This window comes from Lactuca serriola, chromosome 4 (genome assembly GCF_051521515.1).
Source record: "Lactuca serriola cultivar US96UC23 chromosome 4, Lser_US96UC23_V15, whole genome shotgun sequence".
NCBI classification, from domain to species: Eukaryota; Viridiplantae; Streptophyta; class Magnoliopsida; order Asterales; family Asteraceae; genus Lactuca; species Lactuca serriola.
The window spans coordinates 339147555-339153831 of NC_136411.1; positions in this window are offsets into that span (position 1 = coordinate 339147555).

Below are 6277 nucleotides of genomic sequence, written 5' to 3' on the forward strand. Positions count from 1 at the left end.
CCAGTCCATGCCAATAATCACGTCGAAACTCCTAATGGGCACAGGCATTAAGTCTATTCGAAAGACGTGTTGGTTTAGGGTTAGGGTACATCCGATGTAGATTTCCCCGGTGGATTCGGTTTTCCCATTGGCCATTTCCACTGTAAAGGTTTCATTGAGTTTCTGGGGTTGTTGTTTTAATAATTGCTTAAATCTATTGCTCACGAAACTTCGCTATGCTTCGGTGTCAAATAGGATGCATGCATAAGTGTGGTTTAGGGAGGAACGTACCGGTAACTACAACGGGGTCCTGAATCGCCTCTCCCTGACCCATGGTCAGCATCCTTCCTGTTCCTCCATTTTCGGGATTGTTGTTGTTAGGGCAATCTCGGCGGAAATGCCCAGTCCTCCCACACCCATAGCAGGTGTGGCTAGGCCCTGCATTGTTGCCGCCGGTGGTGATGTTGTTGTTGTTGCGATTGTTGTTGTTGTTGCTGTTTCCTTGTTGTTGGTTCTGGGGAGGGTAAGTCCTGCAGTACCTCGCCGTGTGTCCCTTTGATTACAACTGGTGCACTGCAACTCCTTGCATTCTCCATTGTGATGGAAACCGCACTTGTTGCACTTGGGAAGATTACCGGAATAAGGTCTGGGAGCATTTGAAGCAGCTGAGGCTGGAGCATGTGGTGTGGCTGGAACCGGTGCGGTGACATCATTAACTGCCACTGTCTGCTGCTTTTTAGAGGTCTCGGGGCCCTGACGCCCCTTCCTCTTGTTGTTCTTCCCTTTCTTGCCATCACCTTCCTTCTTGCCTTCAGTCTCCGCTGGGTTCTCACCCTTTTTGTTGTTATGGTCATACAGCTTCTTCGCCAATCTTTTTGCACTGTCAAATGTTTCGGGGTTTGCAGCTATCACATTTCCTTGGATTGGTGATGTTAGTCCCCATATGAATCGCTCAATCTTCTTTCCTTCCGAGGTGATCATACCCGAACATAACAGAGATAGTTCACTAAATCTCGATATGTAGGCATCGATATTCGCATTCTGCACAGTGAGGTTCCATAGGTCCTGCTCCATTATCTGAATCTCACCTCGTGGGCAGTATTCAGCCATCAACATTTCTTTCATTTTCGACCACGGCATGGAGTTGGCTATCGGGAGTGTCATGGCTTCCACGTGTCCGTTCCACCAAGTGAGCGCTTGATCAGCAAAAGTGCAGGCTACGAACTTCACTTTCATCTCCTCAGGACAATCGCATATCTCAAATACCGATTCCACCTTCTCGATCCATCGCTTCAGAGTGATCACTCCTCCAGTGCCGTTAAAAGTTCGTGGTTTGGCGTTTGTGAAGTCCTTGTAGGTACATGTTTTGGTGGGTCCTTGATTCATCCCGTTGTTCGAACTCCCGGCCCCTTGCCCGTTGCCTCCTCCGTTGTTCCCTTGGTGAAGCTGTGCCATAGCTGCGGTGACCGCAGTAGACACGGCCGCCTGGAATGCAGTGGAGTCAACTTCGGGTGGGGTTGGTCCAGGGTTTCCGCGAGTAGGTCGGCGAGGCATCTTTCTATCATGAAACGGAAAGATGTTGAGTGTTTGGGGTTTCTGGGAGGTTGTGACCCTACTGACTAGGTGCATGGTACGAACTTAAACACTCCTACCATTTAGCATACAATCATAGATTCGCAACACATAGCAATTTGTAATATCATAACAAAGCACGTAAAAGTTTACTAATATTATCCACATTTGATACATGAAAATTTTGCTCGTAAGAGCATACATGAGTGACACTAGTTCGACAGCATAACGGCTCTATGAGTAGTGTAGTCACTTAAACATAGAGTCGGGGTACATAGCATAGTTCCTAATGACCTACTAAGATAAGTCTATCCCTAATCGCGATGAGCTGCGTCCGGAGGTGGTGCCGAGGATGTGGATGCTCCCTGAAGACGAGCCACCAGTCGTTCTGCGTCCTGGAGTCGAGACTCCCACCTTACCTGCCTCATGTGGAACTCCCGAAGGACGTCACGTGTCTCCTGTTCCGCACGCTCGACCCTAGTCCACAACTGGCGTACTTGATCAGCAGTGCCCTGAGCAAGATCGCCAGTGTTCCGTAATCGTCTCGCCATGACCGGTAGGGCTCGGTCGGCCGGTCCTCCATCCCTCAGGTCAAAGAACTCACGCGACATACCGAACGGGGGTCGCTGTCCCTGCTGTCTGCTCCATCTCCAAAGATCAATACCCAGGGAGGGGTAGGACCAGTGGGGCCCACACGGTAAGCAGGCACCCTGATCGGGTAAGGGGGGTTGATGACTTCAGACTCCGCGTCCGAATCACCTCCTTCACCGTCATCGGGTTCCTCCTCGAAGCTCCCTTCATCTTCTTCTGGTTCGGCAGGCTCGCCCTCGACTCCTGCTTCCGGTTCTCCGTCAAATTCCTCTTCGGGGTCTTCCTCAGGCTCTTCCTCAGGCTCTTCCTCTAACCATCCGTTATTTCCCTGATTAGGGAAATAAGGATCTCCGGGGTGATGAAAACCAGCCATGCTGTCTGCGTGAGTATGTAAATATGCTAACATTATTCCTAGGATGCTACAACTATTGTACAGACTAAGTAGGCGTTCTCTTTTTGGTGATAAAGGGGTATAGTTTTAGGTTCCCTAGCTATCACGATCTCATCAGAACGTGTGTTAGTTATACTTTGGAGAGAATGTAGTTGATCAGGCTACATCCACTCCTTGGTACCACTAAGAACAGTCCTGAATTAACCGAAATACTAGCATTAACTTGTTTGGTTCGGCGTTATGTTCCTTATTCCTAATGCAAGCAAAGGTGTTTTATTGTTGTATTTTACTTGTTTTGTTCAGAGTTGTGTTAGTCCCTCTTTTGGTTTATAGTTGCATATCAATGTATGGTTAGATATGCTAGTTCACTATAAACAGAGCTCTGATACCAACCAGTCACACTCCCGAACCAGACGGCGGAAACGTCCGAGGGCTATTGTGACTCAAATTGAATACCATCACAATGAATATACATGAAACATAACATCATACATTACCAAGAATTAAAATATCACAACTGGTAGCGTTTACATTCAGTACATTGATCCATAATGTTACATGCCCAAAAGTAAAATGTTCGATACTAATTAAAACAACAACAAGACGTTACTGAGTACATTTTTCCTTTTCGATTTACCTGTTACCTGAGAATACAAGTATTTTGAAAAAAACGTCAACATATGAAATGTTGGTGAGTTCATAAGTAATGTTTGAAATATAGTGGTTTGTATTGTTTTGAAAATCACCAAAAAATCCGATATTTTCTGAAAAGAGCATAGTATAAAAAAAGTGTGAAGATCCGTAAGTATGCTTGTTTGTTTCTATAAATGTAAAAGTATAATTTGTAAAACTCGATATGCATCTCGTAGGTGTATTAATTGAAAACCCTAGGAAAACCCGATGTTTTCCTAATACTTTGAATCAAGTGTTTTATATTTTGTTATTTCGTTGCGACGTGTGTATTCGTTGAGTCCCGGTGACATTGGATTAATTATGGATTGTGAATTGTTATAAACACACATTAATGAAAATGACTAGTTTACAACTATACAAACGATCCCTTAGGCATCGTTCGCACTATTCACTTAATCCAATCACCCGGACTTCTCATAGCCCCACAACCGAGGAGGAAAAGAGGGTGCGAAGCCCCCGATATTCCCATAAGTCGTTCAAGGCTATCGTGAATGCGAAGGGCCCTTAGCCCGACTCGCATTTGGTGAATTCTCGACTTTACTAGCAGTACCAGAGGACCCTTGGGGCCCAACAACACATAGCCTGTAAAAGTCCTTTTACACGGAATTAGGTCATATAGGACCCAACTACATGTAAGCAAGTTTCCTTCAGGCCTAAAGATCATGTCATTGGGCTAGCTAGGCCCAACAAGCACGATTTGAAACTTTCGGGCCCAAAGACGGTGTATCGACGTCTGGTGTAATCCCACGTGTGTATTTGACTTCCCGAAATTTCCGCGTGTGTATTGAATTCCCGAGGTTTCTGCGTGTGTATTGAAGTATCGTCGTGTTATTAATTTCGGATTCGTTATTGATTCGAGACCGAATCAATTCGTTTGATAACGATTTTGGTGTTGAAGTTGTATTATATTTCACCGATAGTCGAGGTACTAGCATTTCATCATGTCGGGTTTATTGTCTAAAACATTAGAAATTTACTTTCTGCAGCCCCTTTTCTTTTGGATAAATTTACACTTTTGACCCTTTGTATAAAAGAATTTCTATTTTAGTCCTTAAACCATTTTTCTTGACACTTTAGTATCAAAACTTGTAGAAAAGGTATTTTTCAGCTCAAAGTTATTTGAAAAACAGTTTTAGTCCCTCAAAATGAAGTTTTCTCGGCTGAAACCTTTATTTTCGCAATCTTTACACTTTTGGCCCAAAATAGAAATTTTTTGCATCTTTGGTCCCTTTTAAATATGAAAAGTATTTTTAACCCTTGAAAAGGACTTGGAGCACTAGTAGTCCCCTGTTTTGCAGAAAAATACAGTTTCAGCCCCTCTAATTTGAAAATCTCGCATTTTGGGCTTTATTGGGCCGAAAAGTTCATTTTTGGCCCATTATGCTTAAAATTTCACATTTTCATCCTTCAAAAGAGTATATTTCTAGAAAATACATTGTTGAAACTGTTTTGACTAATCTCAACCATCAGAATTTGTATTTTGTCATTTTGGCCCATTTAACTTTATATTTTTAACATTTTGAGTCCAAAAATGGGATTTTTGCCCAAAGAGGTTCATATTAACCATTTTGGTTATATTTCTAGAGTTGATTTGTATGAAATAACATGATTTATACTTATTTCATTCAACATAACGTTGAACTCGATTTTGAGTTCTTTTGGACTAGATCCAACACCATAATCACATAAGAACATGTAAATAAACATAGAAATCACACAAAGCATACATATACTCATAGATCTACACATTTGCTTGTATTCTCCCCCCACAACTTATAGAAAACAGAGAAATAGGGGGTATGAAGCTCACCTTTGGGTGTGGTTTCGGCTTTTAGAAGAAGTGAGAAGAAGGTTTGGCCCTAGTACCTCTCCTTGGAAGATCTCGAACATAGAGAGTTTCTAGGAGAGTGATCAAGATTTTTACATGGATTAGAAGAAGATTTTGATAAAACAAAGTACCAAAATCATAGATCTTAACTTGATCTTACCTTAAGTGGAGAATTTGTGGAGATATTTTCTTGAAAGCTCCTTAGATCTCGAAATTTTTGAAGGAGTGAGGGGATGTTCTTCAAGACTTAGAGAGAATGGAGTGAGTTTTTGTGAGTGTGTGTGTGTTGTGTTCGGCCGAGAGCAAGAGGGAGAGAAAGAAATAGATCTTGAGGTGACATGTGCATGGAAGTATGAGATAGGTTGCATGGAGAACCAACATGCAAAAATGAGGTGGCTATGAAAGTCAACTCTTCCTTTTTCATGGGCTTGGGCCGAAATTTGAAGAGAAGAAAAATATTTTTGGGCTTTATTGCCCCTAAGCCCATACTAGAGTTAAGTTGAATGATTGTTGGCCCTATAAAATATAAGTGTGATTTTTATACTTTGTTGGGCTAGTTTAGGTTAATTATGGTTCATAATATTTAATTTATTTCATTCTAGGCCCAATATGGCCCAAAATGTTGAAATAAATGAAAGTGGGTCCAATTAGAGCCCATTTAAGGATTCTAAGCCCAAGATAGTCAAATTGGAAGCTTATTGGTCCATTGGGCCCAATAAGGAAGTCCTAGTTCAAAATGGACCTAAACAAGAACTTCTAGGGTTTCCCATTTGCTTGTTGACTATTTGTAATGCTTGTATGGTGTATTTGATTGCAAATTTTGATGTCATAAAGTAAGCATCATACATGCTCTTAAGTTTTTGATTCAAAATTTTACTTATGTGTTGTAGTTACAAGGCACAAAATTTCTAGTTGTGACTGCAAGCCACATAGTCAGGCTACCTATGGGAACAAGGCATCTTGCCACACAACATGCCCATGAATGACCAAGGGAACAAGGCACCTTGCCAGACACATGCCCATGCATGAACGGCCAAGTGAACAAGTCCTCTTCCCCCACACTGACCCATGAACGACCAAGGGAAAAATGCCTCTTGCCACACACATGTCCATGAACGACCAAGGGAACAAGGCCTCTTCCCACACACAGACCCATGAACGACCAAGGGAACAAGGCTACTTCCCACACACAGCCCCATGAACGGCCAAGGGAACAAGACTTC